Source organism: Staurois parvus, unplaced genomic scaffold (genome assembly GCF_062004578.1).
Source record: "Staurois parvus isolate SC_StPar_1 unplaced genomic scaffold, SC_StPar_1.0 ptg000216l, whole genome shotgun sequence".
NCBI lineage: Eukaryota > Metazoa > Chordata > Amphibia > Anura > Ranidae > Staurois > Staurois parvus.
Window position 1 is genome coordinate 2,314,852 of NW_028318012.1, and position 22,211 is coordinate 2,337,062.

Here is a 22,211-nt window from a genome sequence, read left to right on the forward strand (position 1 = left end):
TGTAGTCTGGTGTTTTATTGTTTCTAAGAAAATTTGATGTCACCGATACAAATGCTGTCCAGGCAGCCTTTTCCTTTCCACGCAACAGAGAAAGAAACTCATCATCATGAATAAGTTTACGAATCTGTGGCCCAACAAAGACTCCTTCATTTATTTTTGCAGCACTAAGTGCTGGAAATTTGCTAATCAGGTACTTTTTTTAAAAATTTTTTAAAAAATTTCAAATTTGCCACCGGTTCTGGCGTCCGTACGTCCCGACGTCACAGGGACCGGAACACGGAAGCCAGATGCCGGCATCGGCCGGAGGAGATGGCCAGGGACGCTGCAGGGGACACATCGCAGGAGCGAAGGACAAGGTAAGTGCTGCAGGGACTCCCTGAGCAACGCCGCATGGTAAGCCCGAGTGTAGCTTGGGGTTACCGCTCTTGGTACTGAAATTTTACCCCGAGCTACACTCGGGAATACCGCCAAGGAGGTTAAACATTTCTTTGTTTTGTTTTTAAATACAGTGGGGATCGAAAGTTTGGGCACCCCAGCTAAAAATTTGTATTAATGTGCATAAAGAAGCCAAGGAAAGATGGAAAAATCTCCAAAAGGCATCAAATTACAGATTAGACATTCTTATAATATGTCAACAAAATTTAGATTTTATTTCCATCATTTACACTTTCAAAATAACAGAAAACAAAAAAATGGCGTCTGCAAAAGTTTGGGCACCCTGCAGAGTTAATATCTTGAACTGCCCCCTTTGGCAAGTATCACAGCTTGTAAACGCTTTTTGTAGCCAGCCAAGAATCTTTCAATTCTTGTTTGAGGTATCTTTGCCCATTCTTCCTTACAAAAGTCTTCCAGTTCTTTGAGATTTCTGGGCTGTCTGTCACGCACTGCTCTTTTAAGGTCTATCCATAGATTTTCAATTATGTTGAGGTCAGGAGATTGTGAAGGCCATGGCAAAACCTTCAGTTTACGCCTCTTGATGTAATCCCCCGTGGATTTCGAGGTGTGTTTAGGATCATTATCCATTTGTAGAAGCCATCCTCTCTTTAACTTCAGCTTTTTCACAGATGGCATCAAGTTACCATCCAAAATTTGCTGAAATTTTATTGAATTCATTTTTCCTTCTACTAGGGAGATGTTCCCTGTGCCACTGGCTGTAACACAACCCCAAAGCATGATTGATCCAACCCCATGCTTAACAGTTGGACAGAGGTTCTTTTCATTAAATTCTGTGCCCCTTCTTCTCCAAACGTACCTTTGCTCATTCCGGCCAAAATGTTCAATTTTAACCTCATCGGTCCACAGAACTTGTTTCCAATATGCATCAGGCTTGTCTATATGTTCATTTGCAAAGTTCAAACGATGATTTTTGTGGTGAGGACGTAGAAGAGGTTTTCTTCTGATGACTCTTCCATGAAGACCATATTTGTACAAGTATCTCTTTATAGTGGAATAGTGTACCACAACTCCAGTGTCTGCCAGATCTTTCTGGAGGGATCGTGCAGTCAAACGTGGGTTTTGAATTGTTTTTCTCACAATCCTGCGAGCTGTTCTGTCTGATATTTTTCTTGGTCTTCCAGATCTTGCTTTAACTTCCACTGTTCCTGATGACTGCCATTTCTTAATTACATTCCGAACAGAGGATATTGAAATCTGAAAACACTTTGCTATCTTCTTATAGCCTTCTCCAGCTTTGTGAGCGTCAACTATTTTCAGTTTCAGTTTTCTAGACAACTGCTTAGAAGAACCCATGGTGCTGATTGTTGGGGCAAGGTCAGATGAGTCTGGGCATTTAAAACCTTTGAGATTAACATCACCTGGTCTTCCTAGACGATGATTGAGAACAATCCATGACACTGGCAGGTCTCAGCTTGGCAAAGGGGGCAGTGCATGCTATAAATTCTGCAGGGTGCCCAAACTTTTGCAGACGCCATTTTTTTGTTTTCTGTTATTTTGAAAGTGTAAATGATGGAAATAAAATCTAACTTTTGTTGACATATTATAAGAATGTCTAATCTGTAATTTGATGCCTTTTGGAGATTTTTCCATCTTTCCTTGGCTTCTTTATGCACATTAATACAAATTTTTAGCTGGGGTGCCCAAACTTTCGATCCCCACTGTAACAAACATGTCATACTTATCTGCTCTGTGCAATTGTTTAGCACAGAGCAGCCCCGATACTCTTCTTCTCAGGTCCCCTGCCGGAGCTCCTGGCTCCTCCCCCTTGACCAGTGCCACTTGCTATGAGGGCACTGGTGCATGCTCACTCTCGAGCCCCTTTCTATGGTACATAAGGAGCATATAGTTGTGGCTGCTCCCCCCCCCCTCCTCATTGGCTTACTGGCTGTGATTGACAGCAGTGGGAGCCAATGACGGTGAAATGCGTCAAGTAAGTGATGTTTTGGGTGTAGATCTTAGGGTTGCAGTTATAAGGTTGATAAAACAATAAAAGCATTTTGAGGTGTGGAGATTGGAGTGCGGCTCTTGTTCCGCTATACTTAACAAAAAAGCATTGCCTTGTAAACCTTCATTTCAACTCACAAGCTGCGCTATAACTGGATGTGTTGGGTTTTCTAAAGAATGCAGAAATGTACAAAATATTTTTTCTTTATTTTGCCTTGGCACCTCCGTTTTACTCATTCCTCTTTCTCGTTATAATACAGAAAAAAAGGAAAATAAAACTACTATTTAAAAAATGTTCTATGTTTTTTTTTTTTTTTTTTAATCAAATCAACTTTTTTTTTTTCAACCTATCTGTGGCACCTCCTGCATTAAACAATTTTATCCTGGCCGGAGTTCTGGGACAGTTAACCACAGATCCGGCAAGCTTAAAGGCCTCTTGTGTCCATGCCATGTCATTTGTATCATAAAAATAGCCCCCTTCATTATTAGCGTGCCACTTTAACACGCAGGTTATTTTCTCCCCTTTATTCCAGTAAAAGCGGCCTTTCGCTTCAGAAGAATTCTTGGCAAATTAATGCGCTACCTCTTGGGCTAATTAAATTAGAAAGGATCCTAAATACAGAGTGTCTTTTGTGGTGGACACAATGTTTGGCTTCATGCATCTCGCTCACAGAGGAATTTCTGCTATTAAAGCCCTCCTTGCCTCTAGCAGAGGTCTGGCCTCCTCTAACACAGTCAAGTTCCTAATTTGCCTCAATGAAGGAGAATTATTAGCTGATAAGATGGAGGAGCGAGCCTTCGGGCTTGGAAGGGTCTGCAACTTAGCACCTGAAGCTCTTGCAGTTCTTATTAATTCTTAAAATGAACTGAATTCTCTGAGCAAAATGACAAAGCAATTATAGTTTATTTTATTTTTTTTCTTGCTTTCGTCTGTTCGGAGATTGCACACATTACTTTACATATAACTACATGGAAGAAGTTAAAGCTTCTTTTTAGCATCTGTTTCATGTAATTTTTACCTCTCCTTTAATGCGTGTTTTTAAGAGCGCTGCAGATTCTCCGGATTGCAGACAGTAGGTAATATCTTCGATGTAATGAATATTTCACACATCTTAAGACCATGGCTGCTCGGGAGATTAGTATAATTTGTCAATAAGTTACGTGCGCAAAATCAGAACTATTCTGTCTCCCCGTGCTCTAGGATTGAGTCTTCACAAAGCACAGATCAGTGATTTTTATTGAAAGTGATCTCCAAACTAAATCCAATGGAGCTGGGCAGTTTTTACACAAATGTCAAATCAATAGGACAGGATTATGATGTTTTTATCATTTTATCTAATTTTAAACATTTACTAATTGAAATCAGTGGAGCTTGGCAGGGCAAGAAAAAAAATTAAATTCACCATTGCAATACATGGACATTTCTTAATTTTTTTTGCTTTTAAAATGCTGCAAGTACAGAGAAATACCTAAAAAAAACAAAAAAAAAAAAGAAGATACCATATTGGGGGATATGTATTGGGCGGAGCCGATCTTGTGGCGCCATTGCGTTCGCTGGCGGCTGGATCCTGCAGTGTATTCTTCTCACTGCCTTTACATGTTACGAGTTTGCACGTGCATTCACCTTTTAAATACATTTTTATTGGATTGTACTACACTATGAGATTCTCCTGTCTCATGTTTTATGTCGGGTCCTTAGATGTTGATGTGGGAGTGAAGTCTCATGCTCAGTATCAGTATGGTGGTGAAAGCGCTGGTTTGTGGAGCCATCATAAATACATAGGTGTCCGTTTATGAACCAGCGGTAATAGATCGCTGCTCAGTTCTCCGGCATTCTCAGAGAACACAGTTCTCCTGTGAATGCCGTTTATGAAGCATATGTAGATCAGTTCTCCAAACGAAGGGAGAACAGTCTACAAAGGCTGGAAAATGGCTGATTTTACTATAATCTCGCGAGATTACAGTAAAAAATCAGTTTACTAAACAGAGGTAAATTATCTCTGCTTAGTTTTTGGTCCCTCCGATTCTCCAGTTCTGGGCTGGAGAATCTGGAGGGAGAACACAGATCTCCAGAGAAGGGCAGAACATATTCTTCTGGGTGTCATAAACTGTGAATGACCAGAGAATACCTGCAATCCTCTGAATCTCAGCTATTCTGTGTGTCATAAACGGACACCAAAATCTTGATTGATCCCCTGGGTTGTGAGATCTCTATAGTTGATGAGCTGCTTGGTGTGGCACAGGAGCACTTCTATTACTATTTTTCTTGCACAAGGAGCACTTTATAATCACGGCGAAGCCCATATTACTCTTAAAGCTGTGGATTTGCACTGTTGCATTGGACTTTTCTTTTTGAATATCTGGACTTTCTTATATCATTGCTCCATAATTCATAACAATATTAATTATCATATATTGATTCACAATCTCATGGAGTTTTCAAGTTCAGTCTTTTTTTATTAGTTTTTATGTCATAGTATAAAGACATTATAATTATTATCAGTATGTTAATAATCAACATATTATTAATAATGAGTGTATAGTATTTCCAATATATATGACAAAAAAAAAATAATAACATAAATAAATAAATAAAAAACATAATACACAGTAATATGACTAAAGATGAGGATTCTCTCTATAAAGTACAAAGAGCCAACTAATATTGTACAGACTAAAGTAAATATATAACAAAGATATATAAAGAAGTTAGTATCATGTTTGGTCAAAATTGTAACAGAATCATCATAAAAAAAACAGGTTTCATGTTACAAATCAAGGTCTCTGAATGAGTATGACTCAGATTATTGTCAAAGTTCGGTCAACATAAAAAAGTAACTTGGACCCCTTCTCTTCTCCATCTACACCTCCTCCCTTGGTCACTTGATAAACTCCCATGGCTTTAAGTACCATCTCTATGCTGATGACACACAAATCTAGGTGTAATCTTAGACTCGCATCTGTCCTTTCACCCCCAAATCCAATCACTGTCCAAATCTTGTAGACTTCACCTCCGCAACATCTCCAAGATACACCCGTTCCTAACCCTGGAAACCACTAAGCAACTTATTCACTCCCTTGTTCAGGGGCAGACTGACAACTCATGGGGCCCCCAGGCAATAGGAGATCATGGAGCCCCTGTGTCCTTGCCCAAACACAAAAAAGCCTATAAAAAAGGTACCAGGGGCATCTCATGGGGCCCCCTACTGACCCCGGGCCCTCGGGCAGTGCCCGAGTTTTCAAATGGTCAGTCCGCCCCTGCCCTTGTTATATCTTGCCTTGACTATTGTAACTCCCTCCTCATTGGCCAACCTAATCGCAGGCTATCCCCTCTTCAGTCTATCATGAATGCTGCTGCCAGACTTATCCACCTTACTAACCGTTCTGTATCTGCCACCCCTCTCTGCCAATCCCTCCACTGGCTTCCCATTGCCCAACGGATAAAATTCAAAACATTAACAATAACGTATAAAGCCATTTATAACTCTGTCCCAAATTACATCAACAATCTTGTCTCTAAATATCACTCAAACCGTACTCTCCATTCCTTGCAAGACCTCCTGCTCTCTAACTCCCTTGTCTCCTCCTCCCATGCTCGTCTCCAGAACTTTTCCAGAGCTTTCCCCATCCTCTGGAACTCTCTACCCCAATTTATCAGACTATCGCCTACTCTGCTCACTTTTAGGCGATCTCTGAAAACCTATCTCTTCAGGGAAGCCTATCCTGTCCTCAGCTAATAATGGAATCTTCTACTCTTCCAACCAGTTCATCCCCCACAGTTACTACCTTTTGTACCACTAGCCCCTCCCTCCTAGATTGTAAGCTCCAAGGAGCAGGACCCTCCTTTCCTTCTTGTATTGAAGTGTACTATTGCTGTTTTGTTTCCCGTTATATTGTAAAGCGCTGAGCAAACTGTTGGTGCTATATAAATCCTGTATAATCATAATAATAACCAAAAGAAAAGAAGAAAGAGAAAAAAATTAAGATGAGGGGGAGGGATAAAACAAAACAAGTAAGACAGGGGAAGTTAAGGTTTCACCATCCCAGATTTTAGGTATCCATAGATAGGTATGTTATCAAGGGTTCCCAAGTATTATCAAAATTTGTTTGGTGGTTATGTAATGTGCAGGTCATTTTATCATTGATCATGATCCAATTCAATTTATGCTTAATATAGTCAAACGTCATTACTGGCTGGTTCCAACAACGTGCAACAGTTATTTTAGTGAACACAAATATGTAGGAAATTAAGCGTTAGGTGTGTTTAGAGAGACTCATCAAATTTCTGAAAAAGAGCAATTTTCGGGGATCTAACAAGATTTACATTTGTAATCCAGTGGACGAAGTCACCTTAATCCAAAATTTGTATATTTCAGGACACCGCCACCAAATATGTATCATAGTACCATTTGACCACATCCAGAGGAGGCTTGTCGATTCATTCTGGCAATCCTAGATGGAACCATATACCATTGCAAATATGTTTTGTTATTAGATTCCACCAGGATTGTATTCATAGATATTTTAGAAAGATTTTATCTAGTATTACACCAATTCCATTTGTTCCATATAGGGAAGTTTGCTTGCAGGGTCAGTCAGATAGCTATATATAATAGTGATATGGCCCTTTATTGGAGTTCTAGTGTTACAAAATTTTTCAGAAAAGGATAATAAAGGTCGATCAATCTTACTAAGTTTATTTTCCAGGTATGAAGTGATTTGGTGGTTTCGAATAACATTTTTTTAAACAGAGGTGTGGATAGTTTGGAGTTTTCGAGTGCTATATGATTGACTTTGGTATATATTTGCACATTTGCACCTTTTGCCTGATTTAAATATGCAATTTTTTTTGCACTGGTGTTTTATGTTTTTGGACATATGATTTTTTACAAGGATAAACACACTTTATTTTTCCTTTTTTTAGTTTGACAGAAAAATACCTGTTGATTCTACCAGAAGTCCAGTGAACTCCTAATTTCCTGTTTGAGCTGATAACACTATGTTCTATTACTGTGAAATCCCAAAAAACATGTTGCTAGCACTGTCCAGTTCTCCTCTGCCAGACTTCAGAACAATTCCATCTCTTTTCATTCCTGTCACTTGGAGTGTGCTGTATAATCCAGCAAGGGAGAATTCAGGTAGAGCTCACAACAGAAAGTTATGATCTCATTAGATTTCTGGGAGGATCAATATTATTAACGTATTTTACAATGCCTGTAGCATTTTTAAATAGGAAAATGTGCATGTATTGCAGATATATACTTAGTGTCTTTAAAGTGGTAAAAACTTTAAAAAAAATCTGTCCCCCTGCAGGTTAATGGTATAATGTGCTAGTATGTACCACATTACCTATTAGATTCCTCCAGTGGCGTGCTGTCACAGCTGATATGTATTCCATCTTCACCTGATTCACGGTTGCGGCACAGCAGTCTGAATGGATGGCACACTTGACTCAGAGTGCAGTGCGCATACGCCGGTTAGGTCACTACACATCTGAATATCTCCTAAATAATGCATAGGAAATATTCACAGTACCTACAGGTTAGCCTTATTATTGGCTAAGTTAAAAAGTAGAGTTTACTATTTCTTTAAACCCAAATCATTATAAAATGTCAACATGTGCTATATTACATTGTGTTCATGCTCACGTTGCCACTAGAACATTTGTTTTCTGTAGATTGCATAATACTGCTGTTCACTGTCCCTCCCTCCTTGTCTGTGTCCCTGCTGCAGCCTGTGATTGTGTAAACCATCCACTGCCACATCTACTGAGCATGCTCTAGTTTCAGTTCCCTTCTAATCTGTTCATTTCCTCCTTTTCTCATAACTATAGAGTCACACATGTGTATACACAGTGGTAAGAAAAACAGATTTGTGTATGAAACCACACACAACCAGCATTAGTGTACAAAACAGCAGGTAACAAAAGTCCACAATCATGGGATGTCTCTTGTAAAGGACAATCACCAGTTAGATGCATGCAAGACGGGCTCTAAGTCTTGAGTTCTCTGCTAGCTGGTGCTCCTCTAGAGATAGGTATGTCACCATTAAAAAAAGGGACGAAGAGGGTGCAGCTAAGTGTAGTATTGTTAGAATCTTTAATCTGTAAATGTCTAAAAAATGGCCACTTGTGAAATGCAAGGCAAAGCTCATAAACATTTTCCCATGTACAAGCGCCACTCATCCAGCCTAAATTAGCTCAGCAAACAGGCAGGAGAAAGGGGGTGGGCACTTGAAACGCGTAGCTACACCCACAGGTGGTCAACCCTATTGGATGATATCACAAGGTTTCCATATAGCTGTTCATGTTGGGTTTAGAGCTGTGGGAGGGACCTCCTGACAGTAGTGCTACTCCTGCCTGTTTGCCGAGCTGATATAGGCTGGATAAGAAGCTGAGGTTTTTTTTGTGCCATGCCGAATTCCAGATATAAAAAAATGAATTAATTAAAAAGACAAAAAAGTAGCTTTTTTCACATACAACTAGCTCAATTACATGGTTTCCTATTGATAATAGTCTCTTAATATTGATTTACACCGCATTGACATCACACATCAACATACATACCATTTTCCAGTGGCCCTCACTGGGCCACTGCATAAGAGAAAAATCTTAATTGGACTATACTGGCAAGACAAGAAGTACACACTGCATATAAAATATAATTGTATTACAGATGTTAAAAGGTCATACAAATGTGTTTGTACAGACAACAATAACAATATCCTTAAAAGCAATTATATAGTTCTTGCACATAAATGAGACCAACTGCATATATGTAGCACCCCTCTAGATAGCCAGAGGGAGCTAGTTAATTTTTTTTTTTTTTTTTTAGCTAGGAAGGCTGAGTAGCAACCTGGTCTGTGTAAAAGGGTCAGTTTTAGGCCAGGGCTGAGAGGCTCTGCAGATCAGATCCTTGATACCTCCCCCTGCTCTAGAATTTTGGAGAAGAAGTGGGTGGGGATGATGAGGAGCTGGTTTGCACACTTAGAGGACTCTGGCCAATCCCCAAGCAGGAGGCTTGGCATGAGACCAGAACAGCCTTTAAGTGTATTTGAGCCTTCTCAGGAGCAGGAAATTGTGGGTGGAAGATGTGAGGAAGGTTGGGATGCAGGAGCCTGGGAGGGGGCCCAGTGGGAAGGCGCCTACCTACAGGCCAGGACCAAGAAAGGAGGATCACCCAGTCTCATCGGTCCCCGGAGGTAGGACCACCTGTGGAACCAGGGAAGGAGATAGTCCAGCAGAAGGCCTGAAGGTAGCCACCAGGTCACAGGAAAGGGCTGTGAGTAATCCTGCACCCCCTGGGCAGACAAGGGGAGAGGGCAAAGAACATTCTGGTGGGAAACCTGACTAGCTCCTTACCTGTGACTGTTCAACATAATGTGGCAGACACTGGATCCCCTTGCCCAGGGATACCTCCAGACAGAGAAAATAAGAGGATTTATCTGGGGTCTGGGGCGGTAAACCAGGAGAGCTCTCCTAGAAGAGAAATCCTGTCTTTGAACTTGTATATAGTTGCCAGGACATTGTCCTCAATTAGCAGTTCCCTTGGGCATCCCACACACCCCTTACCCCATCCAAGTTCAATACCCCTAATAAAACTTAAAAAAACAGGGTCAAGGACTGTGTACTGTCTCTAGAATGCAAGTCTGTGGAACATGTGTGTTGCCTGGCTGTGCAGGACTATAGAGGAACCCAAAACTTCAGCAACGTTTAAGGGGGTAGTGCTACATATAGGTATGTAAATAACCATCACTAAATTATTTGTGGCTTGTATGCCCAAATAAAATACAAATATAGATCTCCATTAGTCAACGCGTTTCATTTAGGTTAGCCTCATCAAGACACATGAAGAATTATAACAGTTGTTTACAAGAGAAGAATATTATGATTAAACATATACATAGATATTTGGGTATTGCCACTTAACACCTACAAGCTCATGCTCCAAAATGGGGGGAACACCTCAATACCAGAGCAACACCAGTATACAAGGATTTCCCCTGGGCAGGCACCAGAGCAGAAAGACACAAGTGAGGCTGAATCCTCAAACCTTACACACCAGAAAGATTTTTTTTAATAAAAAGTTACAATTTTTTTCAGCAATGAGATTTGAAAATTGTAGTCACATGGATGAAATATGTTTACATAGCCTAGTGTTAAAGCTTTTTGAATTGTGCCATTTATATCTTTTAAAAACAGGGAGGTGAGCTGTAAAATGATTCTAAACTAACAAAAGGACAAGGAGAGTTTTTTCCTAGAAGATCTACTGACGAAAGCATTGCACCTTCGAGGAGGAAGCCATGGCTGAGAATTGCCTTCCTGTACAGTTGATCAATGGTTGACCATCAGGTACTGCGAAAGAGCTTCTGTTATGAATAGTTACCTAATAGAGTAAGTTCCTGTAGACCGCAAAGTTTCAGGTGCCCTTATTTAGAATGTGTTTGCTCCTCTTAGATACAAGTGAACCAGTTTCAGTTAGATACTCTATATTCTGGTAAAAATGTAAAATAAAAAGTGTGTCCCATCTGAGATAATACTATTCCATTCCTTCTACAATACTGCTGTTATAGAAGCACATACTAGATTCTAGGCAAATATTCTGGTCCAGTTAGGTATTCCTTACAATTCTGAGTATTTGAAATATAGCTAGTATAAATAATTGAATTGATCTTTATATTATCTGCATATAAACCCCATACAGCAGCTATTGGACTGGCTTTGTAAAGACATAGGGGGTTATTTACTAAAACTAGAGAGTGCAAAATCTGGTGACACTCTGCCTAGAAATCAATCAGCTTCCAGGTTTTATTGCCAAAGCTTAAAGTGGAGTTCCACTCACGCTGTCAAAAAATAAAAGTCAGCAACTACAAAAGCTGTAACTGCTGACTTTTAAAAAACACACACTCACCTGTCCCTTGGTCCCGCGGTGTGTCACCTGCAGCTCGTTTCACCGTCCGTCTTCTCTTCTTGGGCGCCGGAATCTTCAGTGTGCACTTCCTGAATGGTCCTGTAGTCTTCTGGGACCTGTCACGTGTCCCAAAAGACTACGGGGAGGGAGGGGGGAGGATACCTTCCACTTCCGATCACCTAGGCGATCGGAGCGGAAGTGGGAGCGGGTACCTGTCAAACTCGAGTACCCGCTCCCCCCTGTACCCCAAAGCTGCCAATCCTTAATGGGGAGCTGGGGACCAGTCTTTAAAGTGGAACTCACCCTTTTGGGTGGAGCTCCGCTTTAATTGAACAAGCTGAAGTTAGAAGCTGATTGGCTCCCATGCACAGCTGCTCCAGATACTGAGTGCACCAGTGTTAGTAAATCAACCCAATTGGGTGCATACAAAGTGGATTTATATATTTACTAAAACTGGAGCATGCAAAATCTGGTGCATCTCTACATAGAAACCAATCAGTGTTCGGTTTTTTTGCCAAAGCTTAACTGAACAAGTTGATACTAGAAGCTGATTGTCCAGCATACACAGCAGATTCGGAGTGCTCCAGTTTTAGTAAATCTTCCATTTGCGTCTATTGGGAAATATATATACAGTTGCAAGAAAAAGTATGTGAACCCCTTGGGATTACGTAGAGTTTTGCATGAATTGGGCATAAAATGTGCTCTGAACGTCATTTGAACGTGCTCTGACCCAAAGCATACAAGTAATTCAACAAAACAATGGCTGCAACAGCACAGAATACGCCTTCTGGAGTGGCGCAGTGAGAGTTCTGACCTCAACCCGATTGAAATGCTGTGGCATGACCTTAAGAGAGCGATTCACACCAGACATCCCAAGGATATTGCTGCACTGGAACAGTTTTGTGAAGAGGAGTGGTCCAAAATTACTCCAGATCATTGTGCAGGTCTGATCTGCAACTACAGGAAACGTTTGGTTGAGGTTATTGCTGCCAAAGGAGAGTCAACCAGTTATTAAGTCCAAAGGTTCACATACTTTTTCCTCCCTGCACTGTGAATGTTTACATGTTATGTGCAATTAAACCATGGCAACATCTAATGTTTGTGTAGTATTATGTTCAGCAGACTGTGTTCTTCTATTGTTGTGACTTAGATGACGTTCAGAGCGCATTTTATGCCCAATTCATGCAAAACTCCACGTAATCCCAAGGGGTTCACATACTTTTTCTTGCAACTGTACATGAAAGTTTTTGTGCCCAGAGTTCAGATTTAAGGTGCACTGTTCAAATTGAAAGGCTGCCTTAAAGCCTTAACACATGAAAGCATGTTATGCTAATGAGTGGGTCCATAAAATAAAAAAATGCATTCACAATTAGAATTTGTAAAGTTGATATCCAATAAAGCAGGTTTATTTTTATTAAATATTTTATTTATTTATTAAAATAAAAATATGGAAATAAAAAATGTTTTCTCTGCCTATCAGCATGATTCTTGTCAGTAAATGAACTGTTTAATCACCTCATTGTGCTGCTTCTTTTTCTCACACTTCAGCTCTGCTGTACAGGGACTGGCGGCTGATACCAGGTCACATTCAGGTATACTGCTTGCATTAAAAAAATATTATTAATGTATTAATGATTACAGAGCTGCATTAGATTGTGTCTTTTATATCTACCTAAAGTTCAGCTCTACCAATTCACTCATTGAATATCACTATTAGCAGAGTATGAGATATCCATGGTCATTATTTTGCTGTAACTGGTTTAATTCCTAAACAGTTCCTGTGATATTACCAGTTGTGAATGGGGAAGGATGCAGGTTGGGTATCTTGCCACATAAGGGAGAAAAAAGCAAGTCCGAAGACATACTGAAGATTCTAGTACAAAGAATTCCATACCAGTAATGTATTATAGAATATTCCTTTATCTAACCTGAAAAGAAACCTGCCTGACTTACATGAAATACAAGTTTTGTTTTTGTGTATTTGATGCCGATGATAAAAGTTAGAATATTAAGCAGATCACATGTGGTATTGTGTGGCAAGTTCCAATCTGTTTACTCTGAACATATTCACCTATTCTCTTTATCATTGCCACACGGCCATACCAGGGCGCATAACCTTCATATTCATTTATGGCAATATATCCCTGTGCTATTTAAAGACACACTCCAGCCAACAAAATAGAAAACTTTTGTTTTGGGTAGTTACAGTATATTATAACAGTTTTCCTTTTTTTGCTCTCAGTTCTTGGTTCTGTCCATTCATGTTTTAGCATACATTTGAGAGGTTCATGAGCAGCACAGTGGCTAAGCAGTTAGCATTTGTGCCTGGCAGCACTAGGGTCATCGGTTCAGATCCCAACTATGGCACCACCTGCCTGGAGTCTGCATGTGTTTCCTCTGGGTACTCCAGTTTCCTCCAACACTGCAAAGACCTGCTGGTAGGTTAATTGGCTCCTGTCTAAATTGGCCCTAATATGTTTATGTATGAATGTGACTTAGAGACCTTAGAGTGTACGCTCCTTGAGGGCAGGGACTGATGTGAATATACAATGCACTATGTAAACTGTTGGTGCTATATAAGTACATAAAATAAATAAATCATCTGGGTTTCCAGATTTTCATAGGTGTCTAAGCTCTGCTCCTTGACACACCAGATCTCTACCTGCCCTTTATGGCCTATATCTGCCCCACCTAACACCATATTATGTAATATGACTTTATCAAAACTGCATATACAGCAGGTGGGATTGTAATTGGGATTTTCATCAGTCTGTAGTGCTTTGATCCTGGACAGTCACCCACATGGTCTGGGTGTATATGGTTGCTTCAGAGGGCCATAAAACACTATAAATTGCAATATGGCAATAATTAACAACTTGCAGGAAACAAAAAGAAAATATTGGATCCAATTGGGACAAAGAACTGTAATTTATGGGAAAACTCAAATTGGTTGCATATATAAACAAATAGGGCAGAAATTACCATATCTTAGGGGTAAAAATATGGTGCCATATCCCATAGACATATATCCAAAAATTAGGAATCAAAATGCACTACATGTTATGAGGCTGCAGGGTGTTATGCTGGACTGAATAACAGTTTGACTATCTGGGGATGTTGCGCTAGTAGTTGCCCCTGCCAAATAATCCTAGGTGGTGGTTTAGAGCACTAGACATGCCTGATGATTTTATTAATGTGATACTCCTTTAATTTGCCTCTGAAGAAGCAGTGGTCTGGGCTGCGAAATACATTGGGCTAGGATATTTCAGGTCATACAACACTATGAGAACATCTAATGCCAGTTTACATTATGCACTTTGTATGGACTTTTTTGTGTGTCAAAGTGATACAATTATTAATTATAGGGAGAATATGAAACATAAATGTATACGGTTTTAATGATGAATTTTGATTATTACAATTTGTCTATTTTCATTTTCTTAATTGTGTATTTGCTGCCTATAACTGTACAGTGCCTTGAAAGTTCCCTTCAGCTAATGGAATTTTTTGGTTCCTAATTTTTTTGGCTGGTTGCATGTATAACCTACATGTGCACATTTGGTTACATTTGCACTATTCAGTGCTCCTACTCCTCGACCTCTCTGCGGCCTTCGACACAGTCGACCACCCCCTACTCCTCAAAAAACTACACTCCCTTGGCCTCAGAGATTCTGCTCTCTCCTGGCTCTCATCCTACCTGTCACAACGCTCTTTCAGCGTTACCTATAATGCTACCACCTCCCCCTCACTCCCCCTCTCTATTGGGGTCCCTCAAGGCTCCGTCCTCGGGCCCCTTCTCTTCTCCATCTATACCTCCTCCCTTGGCCAACTCATACAGTCTCATGGCTTCAACTACCACCTATATGCCGACAACACACAAATCTATCTCTCAACCCCCCCACCTCACCCTTTCAGTCTCTGCCCGAATCACACACCTACTGAGCGACATATCTGACTGGATGTCGCTCCACTTCCTTAAACTGAACCTCTCCAAAACCGAGTTTCTTGTCTTCCCGCCAGCCCGCACACCACCCCCCATTGACTTCTCCATCACATCCAACAACGCCACCATCAAACCCACCCCGCAGGCCAGAGTACTTGGTGTCATTCTGGACTCCGACCTATCCTTCCAGCCCCAAGTCCAATCTTTAACAAGCTCGTGCAGACTCCACCTCCGCAACATCGCCAAAATTCGCATGTTCCTAACCCCAGAAACCACTAAACAGCTCATCCACTCCCTCATCATATCACGACTCGACTACTGCAACTCCCTCCTTACTGGCCTGCCTCGCCGCTGGCTATCCCCACTTCAGTCGATCCTGAATACGGCTGCCAGACTCATTCACCTTTCCAACTGCTCCGTTTCCGCCACCCCCACTGCCAATCCCTCCACTGGCTTGCGATTGCGCAACAGATCAAATTCAAAATCCTAACACTGACGTACAAAGCTGTCCACCATACTGCCCCGAACTACATCACTGACCTAATATCCAAGTACCACCCAACACGCACACTCCGCTCCTCACAAGACCTCCTTCTCTCTAGTTCCCTGGTCTCCTCCTCCCATGCCCGCCTCCAGGACTTCTCCAGGGTGTCACCCATCCTCTGGAACTCCCTGCACCAACCCATCAGATTATCATCTACTCTCCTCTCCTTTAGGCGCACCCTGAAAACCCACCTCTTCAGGGAAGCCTACCCTACCCCCTGCTAACTTGCCAACCTCCTCCACTCTTCCTAGCACTCCATTCCCTACAGCTTTCTCCTCCTGTGCCACCATCCCCTCCCTTCTAGATTGTAAACTCGAAAGAGCAGGGCCCTCGATCCCCTCATGTTTTGCATTGTATTGTTATTGTTCTGTCACATGTTCTGTCCCCCTTTGTAATGTACAGCACTGAGCGAACTACTGGCGCTTTATAAATACTGTATAATAATAATAATTCACACAACAACAGAACTTAAAGCCCAATTCTGGGCAAAATGTTTTTTTCCCATACAGCGGGGCTGTACCTGCACTGCACGGGTCAATTGCTTGTTGTTTCTAGTGGTGAGCAAAAAGGTTATACTCACCCAATCCTTCGATCTACCAGAAAGTGTCGCTTCCCATGGTCCAGTGGTGGATTATTCCTGGTCTCTGGAGCCTGCTCTGGGCATGGTGACATCAGGAACAGTCCACTATTCAAGACCGATGGGTTTGGAGGTGCTGGACTGATCTTGTGCTGGTAGGATCGGAGGATCAGGTAAGTATATCTGTGCTCTTCTCTCCCCTAGAAAAAAATAAACCGTTAATTTGTTTCGTCTGGGCACAGCCAGACTGCATGGGAAAATACTTTTTTTGTCCGGAGATGGGTCTTAAACCTATTTGCCTTCCTCCTCTTCCTTCATAATTATTGTATGTTAAATTGCTCATTTCATAGTTATAACTGTTAGCAGGGAAAATCGGAACTATTGATATAACGTTCTAAGGGCTGCAAGCTACTGGATATAAATCAATTAGGTATGAGAAGCTAAATTTATTGGTGCACCTTTTCTCTAAGCATGAAAGATTTGGATTTATTTTATCTCTAGTAACAAAATACCAGTTAGAGTTTAAGAAATACAATAAGATTTGTTACTTTAATAATCTATGTGAAGGAAAGTAATTAATATGATGTTTGTAAAAATAACTGGCAATGTCATGCAGATCATGCAGCAAAACAACTTAACAGATATATTTGGAGTATTCTGTGGTTTGAGGAGTGTGCCTTACTTGAATATAACAAAAATGACTTGGCATCCTACCTAGGGTGTCTGTATTTAGATGACTTTTTTTTGTACAGTGTTATATAGAGTAAAATTCCTTTGCTGCAAAAGAGGCAAAGAGGACTCTGCGGGGTTTATTTACTAAAGCTGGAGAGTCCAAAATCAGACTCCCTTCTGCATAGAAACCAATCAGCTTCTAACCTCAGCTTGTTCAATGAAGCTTTGGCAATGAAACCTGGAAGCTGATTGGTTTCTATGCAGAAGGGAGTCTGATTTTGGACTCTCCAGCTTTAGTAAATAAACCCCTGCATGTCATGCAACTTGCCTGAAGAGGTCTGAATAAAAGGTGTGGTGACAATAAAGTATAGAAATGAGATGATATATATATTTTTTTATTTTTTAAAGAATAAAGTTTATTAGTTATTATGGTTTGCAATTACCCACAAACAAACAGTATCAAAATCTGTTACATGAGATGCTGGTATGGCAAAAAATAAATAAAAGAGAAATGTCGGCAATCTCAAAACCAAGCCTCAAAATCTCAAAAGTGTTAAGAGTGTAAAGCTTAGGATGCCACCTGACAACTTCAGCCCCAAGGAAAAATATATTATGATTGTGGCATATCAGTTAAAATTCCAGGCAAAGACATAGATAATTCAAGGGCCCATTAGTAATCAGTTACTATTACTTGCATAGTGGTAAGAAGCAATGAGTAAAGATGGGGAGCCACATGAAAATAAGGTAAAGTGAAGAAAGAAGAAAAGTAAGAAAGGGAAAAAAAGGTGGAGAGAAGAGGGGTACATGACATGGGAGGTCAACCAATCTAGCAGAAATGGCAATTGAAAGGCCTATTTGATTGTTTTTTTAACAGGGTCTAAGAAATCAATTCCAGGTGTACCACAATTCCAGAATGTTCAGGTAGCACTCATAAAGGCAAATTCCATCCTCATGATGTTATTGAGCTCCGCCACCCACTCCCTAATAGTATGGATGGTAGTCATTTTCCAGTTTCTGGGAATCAATGCACAACCAGCTGATAAGAGAAAGTGGAGTATTCCCCTTTTAATCTTTGTGATTGACCTAGGTATGATTAATAGAAGTGCTACTTCTGGATTTTCTGGGTAGTGATTAGGTGACATAACTGGAAAATAGATTTCCAAAAATGTCTGATATGAGAACAGGACCACTACAGGTGTAAGAGGGTGCCACTCAGCTCTTCACACCTCCAGGACCAATCAGGAATTGATAATTGGAATTGGGCAGCACAGTTACTAAATGGTTAGCACTTCCACCTGGCAGTACTAGGGTCGTTGGTTCGAATCCCAGCCATGGCACCTCCTGCCTGGAGTTTGCATGTTCTCCCTATGCCTGTGTGGGTTTCCTATGGGTACTCCGGTTTCCTCCCACACTCCAAAGACATGCTGGTAGGTTAATTGGATCCTGTCTAAATTGGCCCTGGTATATGAATGTGAGTTAGGGACCTTAGATTGTACGCCCCTTGAGGGTTAGGGACTGAACCGGATATCGTATGTATTCTCCAGCGCCTCAGGATATGCACAGCCAAAAGGGAAGCCAAGGGTACCAGGACAGTGACAACCAAAGGAAATGTTCCAGGGGTGCAGCCCTCCTTAGACGGGGAAATCAGCCACTGGATAGAGAGAAAACAGGTGGCGCACACACCTAGTGCATTATCCAAGGTTTATTGTAGGAATGAAATAATAAAAACATACTCACAGACGAAGCATGTATCTAAAAAGCATAGAAAAATGACAATGGCCACAACGGCGGGCAAGGTGTTCTCACTGTCAGTGCGGTCGAATGTCTGACGCGTTTCGGGGATGAATCCCTTTCCTCAGAGCTGATGACCAGCCTCTGATGCTGATGTATGATGTATGGACAGAAAGAGCCTTGCTGTTGATGCCTCAGGGACTGATGTGAATGTACAATATATATGTAAAGCGCTGCGTAAATTGACGGCGCTATATAAGTACCTGAAATAAATAAATCATTTGCTCTATACCACTGGTCGAAACTTTAAAGTTCCTCACCTGGATTTGAGTGGCTATGCTCAGTTTAAAAGTGAGGAGGAAAGACTTATCCCAGTAAACGAGATGAAAATACAGATATTTTCTTAATTGGGGGTCAGCAGTATGCAAACGTTAACAATTTAAAATGTTAATAGACAGATTAGGTTTAGAGATTGAAGGAATTAACACCTAGCTGTTAATGAACCTCTGCCATGGTCCTGGGGGCTTGTGTACATATAAAGCAGACAACTATCACCTTGTAAGAGATCAAAAGAATGCTTCAGACCTGGAAACCTCAACATTATCAGGGGTGTAAGGTCATCCCATTTCGAAGGCACAAAACTGTCTGCTTGTACCACTCATTTTCTTGTATTAGAGGGACTATGTTTCATCTTTAATAAAATTCAATATATTAGTCATAAAGAGATGCGGGTTCGGGATATGAACTATATGCAAATGCTCATGATATGTCCTGACCTAGTAGAACACCCTAGGGATGGATTAATCAGTTATATGGACCCTGTTATGTGGGATGATGCGCTAGGTTCAAGAGCCCCAACATTGGCTCATCCATTAGAACCAGCTAGTCCATATAAGCTATAGCAAGAATTCCAAATTGATTGGCCAAAAGGGGTAAGTCCATCCAACATCTTTCCTCAACATTTTGAAAAATGAACATTGCAATCACCCAGAAAGTGTAATATTAAAGGGCAATTTTGGAATTTTCAACATCTGCTCGCCAACAGAATTAACTAATATTGACCAGTTTTTTCCCTCTTTTTATTTCACGGCAAACAGCCAGTATTTCCGTATGCCATTTTATCTCTTGTCCTTTCTCATTTTTATTTCTGTAAGTATTCCTGTTCACTGCCCACCTTGGAATATCAAATATACAAAATTACCAAGTGGCATCATATGTAATAAACTAAGAATTCACACTCCTAGAAAGAAAGTTGCATTCAGGGGCGGACTGACAACTCATGGGGCCCCCGGGCAATAGGGGATCATGGGGCCCCTGAGTCTTTGCCCACACTCAAAGCACACCCAAAAAAGCCTATAAAAAGGTACGAGGGGCATTTTATGGGGCCCCCTACTGACCCTGGGCCCTTGGGCAGTGCCCGAGTGCTCGAATGGTCAGTCCGCCCCTGGTTGCATTATATTAATAGTGTCTGTATTCTTAATTGGGATCTCTGGGTGTGTATGGTTGACTAGCAGACCAGTCAGATGATAAATTGAAGGTGATGTCAAGCTACCCTAAATGGGTTGTGGGTGTTTGGGCAGTAGGTAGGGTGAAAGTGTGCCAGAATTCCAGTGCACAGCACAGCTTATGGAATGTCAGAAACAATTGCTAGTTGCCTAGATGCTTCACAACCCTTAGGCTACTTTCACACTGATCCGCACGCAAAAATACAGCAAAAACACATAGGCATTTTTACCGCGCTTTCGTTTTTTAAAGGACACATGACTTAAAAACGACACCAAAAACACTTCTCAGAGGCATTTTTGAGGCGCTTTTCAGGTGTTTTTCAGGCATTTATTTGGTAATTTCCTTTGGTTTCAATGGGAAGAGGCTTTTTTGGGGCATTTTTTTAAACTCACCAAACATGCCCCAAAGATGCTACAAGCAAGAATTTTTACACCGCACCACAAGCGCAATGCCTCAGTGAGAAAACATACATAGATATACATTCACATACATAGGAAAGCATTTTTCTTGAGCTTTTCAGGCGCTGTTTTTAAAGTAAAAACTTCAAAGACACCTCAGTGTGAAAGTAGCTTTAGAGTGTACCTGATTTTTTTTAAGATTTTTTTCTGCCTGGGTGTGTCCAGCCAGTCAGATTTCGATAACTCTAGTGGTGACTGATGGTATTGCAGGCAATGATAACTGTTTAAAGACCTATATTATCTTCCCAAGGCAAGATCTTTCCCTTTTCCTCTTGCACCAAACAAGGCTGTCACCACAGATAGCAAGTTACCTTGGGTGTGATCTTAGACAGGAATGTATATAAAAAAAATGACATGCAGAGGGTAATGGTCTGGAGATTGGAGTAGTTGGAATGAATGAAACTGAGCTTCAAGCAACGTGGACCATAACCCACCCTAGTTTTGTGATTGGTCAATGACGTTGAGGTCATCCCCGTGCTCTCATCTTTTGCAACCGTATTACACTTCCCAGGTGTTGCACCTTGAGGGTTAGGGACTGATGTGAATGCACATTATGTATGTAAAGAACTGCGTACATTGATGCCACAATATAAGTACCTGTCATAAATAAATAAATATAGACTGGATTAATCGCTTCCCCGCTGCCCTATAACACGAATACTGCTACAGGGTGGCAGGGCTGCGCAAAATCACGTTTATATACGTAATTTGTATTTCTGGGTAGGGGGCCATTGGCATCTACAGCTGTCAATCACCAGTTCCCGGCTGGAGATTCCCTGCCGACACCCGGTGATCACCGACTATCACTGACGGGGGAGAGGTCTATATGTAAACAATACAGATCTCTCCCCTGTCAACACCAGCATGCTGCTTTGTATTCCTCTGCATAGCAGAGCAATAAAAAGCAGCATACCTCCCTAGTAAGCACGCACACAGCACACAGTTAACCCTTTGATCGCCCCAGATGTTAACCCCTTCCTGCCCAGTGTCATTAGTACAGTGTCAGTGCTTTTTATTAACATTAATTACTGTATTAGTGTCACTGGGGATGTCAGTGACAGTTAGTCAGTCCCCCCCAGTGTCAGAATGCCTGCCGAAGTACCACTATAGCTCGCTGATCGTTGCCATTACTAGTATTAAAAAAAATTAAAAATCCAGTATATATACCGCCATTTGTAGATGCTATAACTTTCACGTAACCCAATTCATTTACATGTATTGGGATTTTTAAAGACATGTAACAGAATACATTTTGACCTAAATTTATGATGAACTTTGATTTTTTAATTTTTTTTACTAGATATGTTTTGTAGCAAAAAGTCAAAAATATTGTTTTTCTTTTCAAAATTGTCAGTCTCTTTTTGTTTATAGCACAAAAAATAAAAAATGCACAGGCGATTAAATACAACCAAAAGAAAGCTCTACTTGTGGGAAAAAAAGGACATAAATTTCATTTGGGTGCAGCTTTGCA